This window comes from Euprymna scolopes, chromosome 8 (assembly GCF_053919585.1).
Source record: "Euprymna scolopes isolate OS-2025 chromosome 8, ASM5391958v1, whole genome shotgun sequence".
In the NCBI taxonomy this organism is placed as follows: Eukaryota; Metazoa; Mollusca; class Cephalopoda; order Sepiida; family Sepiolidae; genus Euprymna; species Euprymna scolopes.
The window spans coordinates 109923444-109937756 of NC_136489.1; positions in this window are offsets into that span (position 1 = coordinate 109923444).

Genomic DNA, 14313 nt, shown 5'->3' on the forward strand with positions numbered 1-14313 from the left:
TTGTATCACTAATAGGTCGGATGTTCATTGAAAATTATATAAACACAAATTCTGTGATAAACATGTTACTTCTATTTCAATTGCATTCCATCTACTGAGTGTTTATTTGGCTTGTTCGAAGAATATGTGTAACTAAACGACCTAATGATCAATATGGTCTTCGTAAACAGGATGAGGATGTAGACCATCATGCTAAGATGCTTCATGGATCAAAGCTGAAACATAATGATTTATTCTTGCTGCCAAAGTGTATCTATACAAATCTGTAAAGCCGGAAAAAGAAAAGAGGTCACAGGCGGTGTCACAACTTGCAACATCCATCATGATTAAATAGAAAAAGTCGATTGAATTTTATCTGTCTAGTAACACAAACAGAACACACATCTAGTTATGAGAGTATTAATCAATATATTCAACGAAATTTTTACATATGAGTGGAACATATACTTTATGACATGGTTTTCAGATTGAACTACAAGTAATAAGCACGTCTACTTTTCAATGTGTTTGGTGTTTGAATGAATTGAACTGTACTCGTTATTTGCGTAAATATAAACAAATTGTATAAAAGAGAGAGAGGAAAATTCAAAAATCCAATTAAACTTTTAATGTAAAATATGAGATTACTTTTAATTATGTTGTGTCACAAACGTAAAGGATGAGTCTCTGAAATGTTGATTGTCGGTTTATGAACGACAGTAATTGATCTTGATTTAAACATTTGCTTTTTTCTAATTATGATCGATAGGTTCGGCGGCACGTTATGTTTACTTATACGGGAATTTTTAAAAACGCTTATATAATTATAAAACACTAATTGGTTTTAGTATTTTATTACTATTTTTTTACGGCTGTCATTCAATCAATGCGTATCACCAGAGTTATATGATTGTTGTTAACAACAACGGAAAAATAAAGAGAAACATTTACTGCTATGTGTTTTTTATGCATAGAAAGTTCAGCTATTGATATTCATGAGTCTGTGAAGAACAAAACATTACTTGACCCTGGATTTAAATAAACAAATTTGTATTATTGGTGATTTTTAAAAAATGGGTTTTGTTTTATTTAGGAATTTGGATGTTCAAATAATTTTACAGGAACACGATATTCACACTTGTAATTTCTTTATCAAATTATATTTTTACAACAGTGTTTTTTGTGAATTTCACTTAGTAATGATGCCCCCCAATTAAATATCCTATTCTGATATTACTAAAAGAAAAAGAAGATGAAATAACTTAAAAACCAACCAAGCTTTAGAAAAAATATACCGTAACGTTCAATCAACTGTACTCAAAATAAGCTAGCAAAAAATTGTAATGTCAGTAGTAGACTTAATTATTGGTTTTATTGTTATTTTATGTCTACTTGTATTACTATACGATACATTAGATATGACGTATTGTCACGTAGCACGGCAACATTAGTGTATAAGAACGATTTATATCTACGATATATTTAATGTAAAATTACAATATTTTTAGGCTTTTAGTCTTGATGTGTAGCAGATTATTTTTGTTAATAAAAGCTACGATTTATTGTAACAGAAAATATTTATTTACACAAAAAAAAGAATTTAAATCAATTAGAATGCATAAACAGACAACATTTTTTTTTTAGATACAAACACCAGAAAAAAAAATTGTACTTATAAACTTATGTCGATTTGTGGCAAATATCTATTCCTTAAGAACATCTTAGATTTATATAAACAAAAATATTTAGCACAGGACCATAACTGTATAAAAATAATTAACATCTACGATATATTTAATGTAAAATTACAAGAATTTTGGGCTCATAAACATATCTGGATGTGTCGTAAAACAGTTTATATAAGTAATATCTACGATCTCTGCGAGTGTTCCGGACGTGCAAGCAAAGATGATGTTATGTATATATTTTTTTTACTTGTGCACGCTTCTTTATGTAATTAAGCGTAACAGTATTTAAGTGTCCGTGCATGAGTGGTTAATATGGATGTTCTTGTTTTATTTCTGTTAGCTATAATATCTCATGAAGAGAGCGACGTCATTTTTTGAGAATTTTTATAGTATTCGTTTTTGTAGGCAATATATTCATTAAAGCGATGCAATTCCGGAGAAATTCTTAAGTGCCCGTTTTTGTAACCAATATATTCATTCCAGATTATCAGAATGTCTGGTCTTAACCAATCACATTGGGTAGATTATTGTTAGGGAGAAGTTATTATTTATGAGTAAGAAAAGTGAAAAGGTAATGGTATGTCTATGTGTTCATAGTCTAGTTACGAAGGGTGAACCCCCATATCTATTGAAAGTGCAGAATTTCTCCTAGTGATGGTTGGGGGAGATAGGAAGACTTTATATAGAGAGAGAAAAATAGAAAAGCCTCCCTTTGAAATGGTTGCGATTGTAAGTGTGTCGATTCTAGGATAACATGTAGGATTTTATTAAAACGACTAAATGTGTCTTAGATGGCGTCCTAAAGATACATAAGGTAGTGGATAATAGTCTAGACATAATAAATTTGTGTATGCCATCTATTGTTGTAACCTACGGTATTTTGATAAAGAGGAGAATTTCTGAAAAACAACATTTTATGTGTAAAGATTACTTATATTTACTATTTATGCACTGCTCGTGATATATATATTTATATATATATATATTAGGCACCGCCAAAAATGGCCGCAAAATCAAGTTGTTGTTGTTTTTTAAAACTAAATTACATTTATTAAAATCCATTATTTCTGAGTAACTTTTTTTTTTCCCAGAAAGATAAAACCCTGAACTTTATCATATAGAAAACAGAATAATGTAAAACTTTTTCTACTATTTTTAATTCAATTTTAAATGTTAAATTTTCCCAAAAAGTTACAATTGATATTTTTTGTCTTGCACAAAAAACGTACTTAAATATTAAAAAAAAAGGGTTTTTGAAATAATTTATTTATTCATTTATTGTCTAACTAAGATTTAGGATGATTTTCTAAGAGAATATGCAAAAATATTATAATATAAGTACCTGAATTTCAAATAATTCCACTTATTCATATAAGTAACCAAATATTTCGCGTCGCCGTAGAGTTCAGATCGACTCTGTTTACGTTTTCTTTTGATGAGACGAAAACTATGGAAGACCAAACAGGCCAAAAAAACTTATTTTTCAGTGACGAAAATTTCAATGTATTATTAAGCTGAGGCTGGCCAGTACCAGATGGGTGACCATTTGTATGAGTTTGGTTTTTAATGTGTATGTGTGTGGGGGCCAGGCTCCCCAAAATGGGGGGAGGGGGCAATTTAAAGCAGAATAAAAAAAAATTATTTCAGCGCGTTTGGTCCACCGTAGTCGAAAGGCGGCAAACGTTTTCAAAAGAGATCGAAAAAAATGATGCTATTTTTAATACAAAGGGCACAATATTTATCGAATTTTTTTTTTTTTGTATCGATTATTCAAAGCATGCTCTGTTTAGTAATGGTCATGCATTATTCGGCTCGCTAAAAAAAAATTGTTAATTTATTTATCAAAAATTTTAAAATGGCTTTTTTCGTATAAATATTAAAAAAATTTTTTTTTTTGTTTTGCTTAACTTAAATTAATTATTTTACTTAACATATTCACCGAATTTCACACTTCAAAACTCAAAAGCGGGATAATTAAACACAATCGAAGTTCTGATATTCAGACGTCAAAATAAGGTATGCAAACAATTTTTTTTTTAATTTTTTTTTTTAATCTATAATTCTGTCCCTTACAACAACACAATATGTTTTGTTCAGTTTCAGATGATTATTTTAAGCATATTTGTTCCCACTTCAAAACAAGGGGGGGTTTTGTAAGCAAAAAAATATATATATATAAATATCGTTTATGAAAAATAAGTACACTGTTATAAAGTTCATTCTTCTCCTAATAATCGCTGAAAATTTCGTATTGATCGGATAATTACCTGATTTTTGGTAGATTTTTAAAAAGACCGTCCGTCAAAAAGTACTGACCTGCCCCCCCAGTTTTGGCGGTGCCTATATATATATATATATATATATATATATATATATATATATATATATATATATATATATATATATATGAATACTAACATAATAATTTACTTTGTATGTAGAGTTCAACATGCTCAATGCTTTCTTGCAGTAAATAAACTAAATCATTTATTTTAGACGATTTATGCCGTTCTGCGATTAGAAAACAATCGTATATTTTACTTGGTTTCTTCACTTTATAGAGTTATCGTTTGGCAGCTTTTGCAACATATAAGAAAAAACGATCAGAAATGATCCTCCTGCATGGCACGTTATTGGCAAACAAATAAAGTTTTTTAAGAGAATGTATATTGGATTGTTACCAATTTTTTTTTTATCAAAGATAATTTATTAAAGTTCGATAGGAAAGTTATCTTTTTCTCAGTCATATAAAAATAGAGGCATATCTATTTGTTAGTTTTGTTTTATTTGCGCACTTTCCGTGCTCTAAGTAAGTTTCAAGTTTGTCTCTAGAGAAAACGTATTAGATTTCCTCTTTAGTTTCCTGTCAATCTATTTTTTCTTCTCATACTCTTCTCCATGCTCACTGATTCATGGGTACAGTTAAATTGGCGACACCTTCTTTGTAAGGTTTCTTTTTTACTTACGCATTAATCTTTTAAATGACATGTGTGCATCTGTCTTTATATGACATTTATGGAAGGCTAAGTACGCTAGTACGCTTATCACGCTTAGTATGGAAACGTTTTAACACCGATTTACCCGCATATTCAATAAATGTATATTATTTAGAATACATACAAACACGTGCACTAGTGACAGAGAAATTCCAATATGTTTTGTCATTGCGACACAAATTCCGAATCTAATTTGTACTCTTTTAAAATGTCTGCTTCTTTCCCAAGTACTGGTTCTGTTATAGCAGCCATCGATGTTAATGGTTCCCCAGTCTCCTATGCATTCCAGATTTCTGATGAGATCTTTAGTTGTGTTTCCAGCTGTTTATGTTTCCGGCGACTTTTTCTTGGTTTACGCTTTTTTTCAAGCCGTCCGCCCGCATAAAAATACGGAAGGATTTTAACTGTCTAGCGTGACCGGTACGGTTTAGTCATCTCTTATATTTTGCCTTACGCATGCTTTCTTTGTTTTTCTTCCTTTCTGGTTTTGTGTGTCGTCGAATTCTCTTTCAAAACATGTCTCTACTGTTTACAAATGACTTTAAAACATTCTCCTTACTGTCTAATATTCGCAATCCTAATAGACAATAAGCCATACGTACGCTTTCAAGAAATGTCTTTATATTTAATTCTAAAGTAGTTTTTTTTAATTATATTAAAGACCAAGGTAATGTGTGCATATATTTTCGGAAACGTAAAAACAACGGGTTAGTGGTGGGGCAGAGGACATATAGCTTTTAGATGTACTGGAAACTTAAAATTAATAAATAGTGACCATTTTCTCATCAGTCCGACGAATGGAAATGTTTTTAAAACAAAAATTTGCAAACAATGAAAAACAATTAAATGGATAGTTTTGAGATTTTTGAAAACTCTATACAACAAATAGTTCTGATATTTCTGACTTCTGATTCCGATTAACTCTAATCTCTACAAGAGACAAACTTAATTGGTTGTTTTGCAAAGCTTACGCTTGAAATAGCATTATCACGAACCTTTTAATTTTCTGTAGCCTGTGATACGTGTTTTTAAATAACATCTCTGTTGTTCTTCAAGATTAAATTTTAAAATAGGTAATGCATATTTTACCTTGTGAAACCATTTGTATATTATCATTTTTAAGTTCCAAATATCATTTGTGTTGTTACGTATAATACCATTTTCAACAAATTTCATATTTCTTGGAATATTTTAACTTTAAGGATCATTTTCTGTGATATGTAATGGGCTATTTAGTAATAGTATTTCCTTTAATTTATATAAGTTTATTTTTTGTATAGTTTCAATGTTTAATGTAAAATATTTCCTGTAGTCTCTGATGTTGAGGTTTATTTTATCATGCATTATTAAAAATAATTAAATTACTAAACCAGCAGATTGAATTGTGACATGTGAAAAATTGCCGTTTTTGTTCACCACAAATCTCAAATTTTAGTCTAGATTCCAGAATATAGCTGGGCAACCAATCTCGTTTCGTATTGTTGCTGTCATATAGTAATTCCTGGAATTTTTGTTTATTTAAAACATTTGGAAAATGTGTTATTTATTTATTTATGTCTGATTTTACATCATTAACCTGCGACAAAACATTAAAAATCTTGATAATATCAACACAAATATAATTGTGCTTTCAAGGTCAGATTGCCGTGTTTGTAACAGATCAATGTGTTAAATATGCCGATGTTTTAAACAATGACATTTGTACTTCTCAAGAACTTATCACTTACGATAGGTCAATTCGCAGTGTACTATTTAATGTAAACTCTTAACTAGTAAAAATTTAGAAAGTTTAGTAATATTTAATTTTTTCAGATGATTATTTTTCTCAAGTGAATTTAAACAGAATGAATAGTATATACTGAGGTTCCTTTCCATGTCCAAGTTATATTCACTCTGAAATGATATCGAGTAAATGCCATCTTTTTTTTAAATTTTAAATTCTAGATATATCTAGAGTACACGATTAGATGGCAAAAGAGAGACTTACCCAATGCGAATTCAATGTTGTGGCCTACAAGAAAAATCAACTTCACATAAAGTGTTCCTATTACATCAGCTGTTAGATGATATACACTGATTCATACTTATTTGAAACAGTAAATAGTCACATGGTGCATTCTATATATGATAATATCAAAAGAAATTCACCTTGCATAGTGGATTGTCAATGTACAAAAGATATTCTTAAAGATTTCTACGTAAAATTCAGTTTAGTGAGGATGGTAATCTCTATTATAGAAGAAGATCGCACGAAGATAGTGGCTTTGAAACTGTGATTGGCATGTATGAGCTTGACAATAAATGAATCGTATCTTACTCTCCCTTACCATCAAAGATATTTACTGCTGACACAACTGTTGTATTTTGTCATTCTGCGTAATCAATGAAAGATGTTAGCAAATAGAAAAATAACGGATCTGATTCAGCAATATTTACCTGACAAAAAAAGAGAAACCCTTAAAGATGATGTTACTCCATATGAACTTATTAGATAGAATTAAACATTTTACGTAATTATGGGTTTCCGTTTTGTGAAATGCATATTCTAATCCACCAGCTTGTATTTAACTAAGTCGCCCTAAATCCAAAGAACAAAATTCTTACTGCATTTTTTTAATTGTGTGAACGAGATAAACCTGCAAAAATTGATTTATAATAAGGTTAAATCTGATTACATATTTGGTTTACAACATACAACAGAAGAGAAACTGAGGAGAAAATGTTGAGGTTCATCCAGCTCCAAAATTGTACACTAAAATTGGAAGAGTTTCCTCTGTACGCAAGTCACCGTGAATGTTTCTTCTTGCGACTCATTCGTGAAATATTCATGAAATAACGTAACCGACTAGGTTTTCTTTTCGAGAAATTACCAGTTTTGCCTTAATTTGTAACAAGATAAAAAACCAACGAAAAACATTATAGTTGAGGTTTCAATCTTACACGCACTTGCTTCTTTTTACAATAATTCTCAAAACGTTTGAAGTAATCCATTAGCATTGTGGTAGAAATATTAGGGTGGTTTATCTAAGACCAGCAACAAAGAAGATTTTCTGAGAGAGAAATATAATTTAGCAAAAAAGAAAAATAATTGATCATGCGTTGTTTTTTTATTGATGACAGCGTGATCGCAATGGGAGGACGGTAGCTCTGCAAACCCGGGTTACCTGAAACTCATCGGGGTGAATTGAATAACTTACAGATAATTTCATAAGAACTTCACGTGCTATTGATTCGCTGACCAAATTCATTAATAAAAACGTGCTGAAACTTTTGCTTGACTAACAAGGTGCATATAGAAAAACCATTAAACGGAGGATAGATTTTTAATATCACCAATAAATTGTGGCAAATGCTGGAATTGCGGCAATTTTACTCCATAGGAACCAAATAGCTCACACAGCATTCAAGCTTCGTTTGGATCTAAGTACAACTGTGCTGTATAAGTAACAATTCTGGTATTGCTAAAGTTCTTATAAGGTGTTTCTTGCTCATGTGAGGCAAAGTTTTATGCTTCATAAAAAAAAACTTAGGAGTAACTAATAGAATACAGCAGTATTTGCCTAATTATAATTGTTTAATGGAAGATGTGACTGTAGTGTTTTCAGTTGCCAAACAAATTTAGATGAATTTGTGAAATCCACTGTGCTTGTCATAACATGCCAACCGTTTAAAGCTTTATACAAATATGAAGGCATGTTTCACGAGGATCTTCTGTCAAAACAAAGTGTTGATGTCTGGGGAAAGAACACTTTATAAGGATTAGAAATATAAAATAAATTCTTCAGGAATATTCCCCTTTGTGAACTCAGTTGAGTAACCCTGTAATTAAAAAGGATTTTCCATCATTAATGTCCAATATTACAAATCATGATTAGTTGTGTAAAAGGGCAATTATGGTATTAAAATTATTGCAGGGAATCGTATGAATGATAGACTTGGAGAAGAGGTGTCCCGCAATTGAGCATAATAATAAATTCATAAACTATGTTGTAGAAGATTCTGTAATAGTCAATTACGCAGTTGAATTTAAGAACATTCATCGAGCAACCAGGCGGTCTTCCTAATTATCTTCGATTGAAAGTAAGTGTTCCAGTCATGATTCAGTGAACACTCTCACTATCAATGCAATGCAATGGCACCATTTCTGACTCTAGAAAAAGCGAACATGGTGTATACCTCGAATTAATTTAATACCTTTAAACCAGGTGTTAGACTTTAAACACTTTCAGTTTCATATACACTTATCTTTTGCAATGTCTATTAATAATCTACAAAGTCAGACACTACACGCTGCTGGTTTGAATGTAGAAGAGGGATGTTTTGCAAAGGCTGCTATATCCTGCTGTTCCTAGAATGGAGAGTAAGGAAAACCTTTTAATGTTCGGCCATAATGTTAAACTAGAAATATTGTCTATAAGGAAGTTGTTTTTTTTTTCTGAGGGATAAACAAACTAATAATTGCACATTGTTTGCAAGTCGTTTATGACCTAGACTTCTAATCAAGAAAAAAAACGATTTTAAATGGCATTTGCCAAAGTGTAACAGAATTTCGAAGTTATCACCTGTATTTTGCAGAAAACTTCCCACATCGTCTCAATGAGCGAAGTAACCTCACATTTTGAATATTATGAATGCGGAGTATATTTCAATCGTTGTAACTAAATATACATGCATATATAGTACGAGGGGCGTGCAATAAGTAATGCCCCTAACCCACTTTCAGTTGTTTGATCCAGCTGAAATTTTGCGTGGTCAATGATTTATATCTCTACGGGTTATGTGGCAAATTACAGCTCTGAACTTATTGTGGTTTCTAGTTTGCATGTGTTTGAACTGAGTCAGGTGTGAAATGGAGCCTGTTGAATGTCGAGCAGTGATCTGGTTTTTGTATATGAAAGGACGCACACCACAAGAGACTTTTGCTTAAATGAAAGAAACCTATGGTGATAATACCCCATCATATGGCCTTGTAAAACGATGGCATCGTGAATTTAAACATGGCCGGAAGTCTGTAGAAACAGCTCCCAGACCTGGTCGCCCCTCTTCTCCCATTGATGAGGCATCTGTCCGTCAAGTTGAGGCTGCCATTTTGGAAGATCGGCGCATTAGTATTCGCCAAATAGCCAAAGATGTCGAGATTAGTACAAGGTCTGTGGAAACTATCATTCCTGATCATTTACATATGCATAAGGTGTCTGCCAGACGAATTCCTACGTTGCTCACAACATTCCAGGAGCGAGAACGCGTCGAGTGTTCGAGGATGAATTTGGAGATGTGCCAAGAAGATGAGTCAATGTTTTTCAAAAGACTGATAACACAGGATGAAACCTGGGTTCATCACTATGATCCAGAGACCAAAGCCCAGTCAATGCAGTGGAAGCACTTGGTTAACCACCTCCAAAGAAGGAAAGGGTGCAGCCCTCCGCTGCTAAGTTCATGCTCACAGTCTTCTGGGACCAGGACGGAGTATTGATGACAGATTTCCTGGCAAAGGGCATCACAATTACAGGAGCCTATTATGCTTCATTTTTGAGGAAATTAAAGGAAGCTATCAAAATAAAGAAGCGAGTCAAGATCAGCAAAGATACCTCTTCTTGCAGGACAACACTCTGGTCCACAACTCGCATGTACCCAGATCAGAAGCACGGGTGTGTGGTTATGAAATCCTCCCCCATCATCCTTACTCTTCTGACGTTGCACCCTCTGACTTTCACTTCTTCCCAGCCATGAAGTTGTTCTTGAAAGGAAAGCGTTTCCCAGATGATGCAGTTTTGATTTCTGAAGTCACGTCGTGATTGGAGGACCAACCTGGAGTGTTCTGCAATAACAATCTCCAGGGCTGCATCAAAAGATGGAAGAAATGCATAACTCTGGGTGGTTCCTACGTAGAGAAAGAATAATAACTGTGCCAAGTTTCGTTGCTCTACTTCTATGGGAAGTGGGCCAGGGGCATTACCTATTGCACGCCTCTGTATATGGGTGGGTGAATCGTTATTTATATTTCTAGTGTATCAAACACATCGTTTTGTTTTGATTTTTACATGTCAATCATATATGCTATTCTGTACTTTTACATTTTACAGCTTGATAATTACTAATTTAAAGACTTTAAACTATTTATTTCAACCTCCTAATTTAGGTTAACGATAAAATTGAGATTTCGCTTGGAATTCCCCACAAGTGGGAGCAATTCTCTTCAGTGAAAAGAAACTCTCTGTGTTCTACCATGTTTAATATTACATTGTTTTACATTTTCTTTAAAATACAGGAATTGAAATAAATCAAAAGTTGCGGATAATTGAATTCCTGTATTTTTTGCTGTGTGGAAAACATTTTGTTGGTAACTCTTAATTACATATAAGTTTTTTTCTACATACTTTCTTAGCATTTTATAACTTTGTAATTTTAATTGTAATTCATTATTTGTTCTTTGTTTGGCCGGTTTTACATCTGCCAGCTCCGTTTTAGTGTATAAGTATTCCTATAAATTAAATATATCCATCTACCTACACATTTATATTCTCTATGTACGTTTACTTATATTTTACTATGTGCATTTACATACACACTGATTTGCCTTATTCCGGAACTTGTAGATACCGGCTATCTTCTCCCCTTAAATATTCCCCCTTTAAATCTTTATTTATTTATTTGTTCATCTATTTACTTATACATACATATATATATATATATATATATATATATATATATGTGTGTGTGTGTGTGTGTGTGTATGTATGAATGTGTGTATGGTGTATATATATACATATATGTGTGTAATTGTATGTATTCATGTATATGCATTTATGTATATATATATATATATGCATGTGGATATGTATGTTTATGTATGTATTAAACTTATAATTCCTCACAATTCATTTGTTTCTTTTAATGACTCCTGCTGATCATTTAATTATAAATAACTTGTCTACTTTAGTTCATCCGTTTATTTGCTTTAAATTTCGCGCCACTTCAATGTAATCGTGTCTGGATCATTTGATATTGCCTTTTCTATTCTAAAAATAACTCAATCACCATTCAATTAGTTTTTCTTCTTCTTTTCTCATTTTCTTAATTCAGTCTTGACAGCCGTCTTTTAAACTCTCTCCATTTCTTATTTCTACGCACAATTTATCTTGGATTTCTTTGAAACATCTTCCATTAACGAGATTCCTTTGGATTTTACATGTGAAAATGGAAATTTAATCCACTTTTGTGGGGATTTTACCGTTATTGGATATTTTTCCCTTCACCAGCCTATCCATTCACGTGAAATCTACTTTTCCCCCTATTCCCTCTGCTTCACTATTTTTTACCAAGTAAGATCTATGACCTATTGTAGTTTCATTAAATACTTTTGCAAGCTAAATCCAATCCCGCATTTTGCTAATCCCTACGTCCTGACGAGAAGAAAAATATTTCTTCGAAACTCCGCGGATTAAGGACTATCACCTTATATTGTGCTTCCTTTTAAAAATTAAATATGTGTATAACTCTTTTTCAACGTGTTTTTTACATGTTTTATTTACTACATGTTCTTCATATATATATATTTATATATACAAACGCACACACGTATATATGCACCCACACACACACACACACATATATATATATATTTAGTAATGTGATTGATAATGTGATCGAGCTTATTAGAGTTTTAACTATCGAGCTTATTATATATCTAAATTACAACGACCACTTTTACTTTCCTGTATTTTAATTAAACTAGTAATTTCACTATTACATTAAAATACACTCTGCTCTTTAGACTATTGTTCTAATCTCTTTTAAATTTATATATATATATATATATATATATATATATATATATATATATATGAGAGGAATACAGATAGAGTAATAGCGTGTCTTTGATAATGTTTGCATGGAAAAGTTTTATATTAAAAAGTGAATGTTATTACTAAATACTTTACACTATTCAAGGCAAAACAACTACATTTCGAAGGAAAAGGCATGCATATTTATAAATCATGTGTCAGACAATCGATCTAAAAATCGATTGCAGGCAGGATTGCCTTAGTGTTACCTTCTCTAAGTCTTACAGACAAAGCTGCTTTCACGAGGCTTGTCTCGAATTGATTATTTTCATGATCAGGTCAGGTCAATACTGATCGATATATTTTGGTGTTGGCAGGATTGTCTGCTTTGCTGTATAGTGATCGCGAGGGGCTATTGTGATATACAGTGCAACCGCTATATGATAATAGCCCACAAGTAATCGATAATATCATTGTTGACTATGAGACTAGTGTTTAAACAGACTCATGGAATTTAATCTTTTTGAATAAAACATCATTGACATTTGATTGAATGTTATTCATTTAACAATAGTAAAATACTACTACTATTACTACTAGTACAACAACAACTACTACTTCAACTACTACGAGTAATAATAATAATAATAATAATAATAATGACAATAATAATAATAAATACTTGTACTTAAAGGCAGCACAGTGTTGTTTTTAATAGGGGCGCTGAAGTAGAACTTATGTACTTATTTTGTGAAATATATATGTAACAGTTAAAATTAACATTTAATAAACTACACACACAAACACACACATGTATATATATAACACATATCACGTCCATATATATATATATATATATATATATATATATATATATATATGTATATACATGACTATGTGTCTGGTTATGAGTATGCATAAAATATTTAGTTATATCATTTCTCAATACAAAAACTGAGGAAATACTTATTATTCTCTTACAATTGATGTATGTGTTTAGTTCTCACAGTAAGCCATCAGAGTCAGCCACTTCTATGCCATATGTGCAAGTTATACTACGAATATGGGCTTTTGACACATATATAGATGTATATATATATGTGTGTGTGTGTGTGTGTGTGTGTGTGTATGTGAAATATAAATCGTTATAAACAAACTGTGAAACGAATATAAAAGAACTGAGACATGCACAACGTCAAGATCCTACTCAAATATTTTGGGCCTTTTATTAGTATAGCAATAAATACTTTGAAATATATATATAAATATATATATATATATATATTTATATATATGACTAGCATAATACACTAAGTAAAATAATCTCTCTCGCTCTCTCTCTCTCTCTCCCTCTATATATATATATATATATATATATATATATATGCATGTGTGTATACATAGAGAAAAATAAAAAGGAACAAACGGAGTTCCCCGATTGTTCGTTTTATTTCGAGACTTCGTTTGAAAGGTAAAACGTTGATGAACACATGACGGTTTCTTATTTTCCTTTCTCTTTTTCGTGGCAATAATATTTCCATTAATCTCCTCATATATATATATATATATATATATATATATATATATATATATATATAGTAAGTTATAATCCACTCTAAAAGTGACTGCTGTGTTTAGGTATAAAAAATGATATGCCTCCCCACAGTGGTTAAGCGCAAAATACATAGTAATTTACAGTGCACTGTATAGAGCCTTATATGCATTTTAGAAAACCATGTTTATAGTATAGTCTGAATTAAATTTTAATATGCAAGCATTACGTATCATGATTAAATTATGCTCTACGCAAAAATTTCATTTCGAACGCGCCATTGTCTTATAAAATTAGTTAATGTTTAATGATTA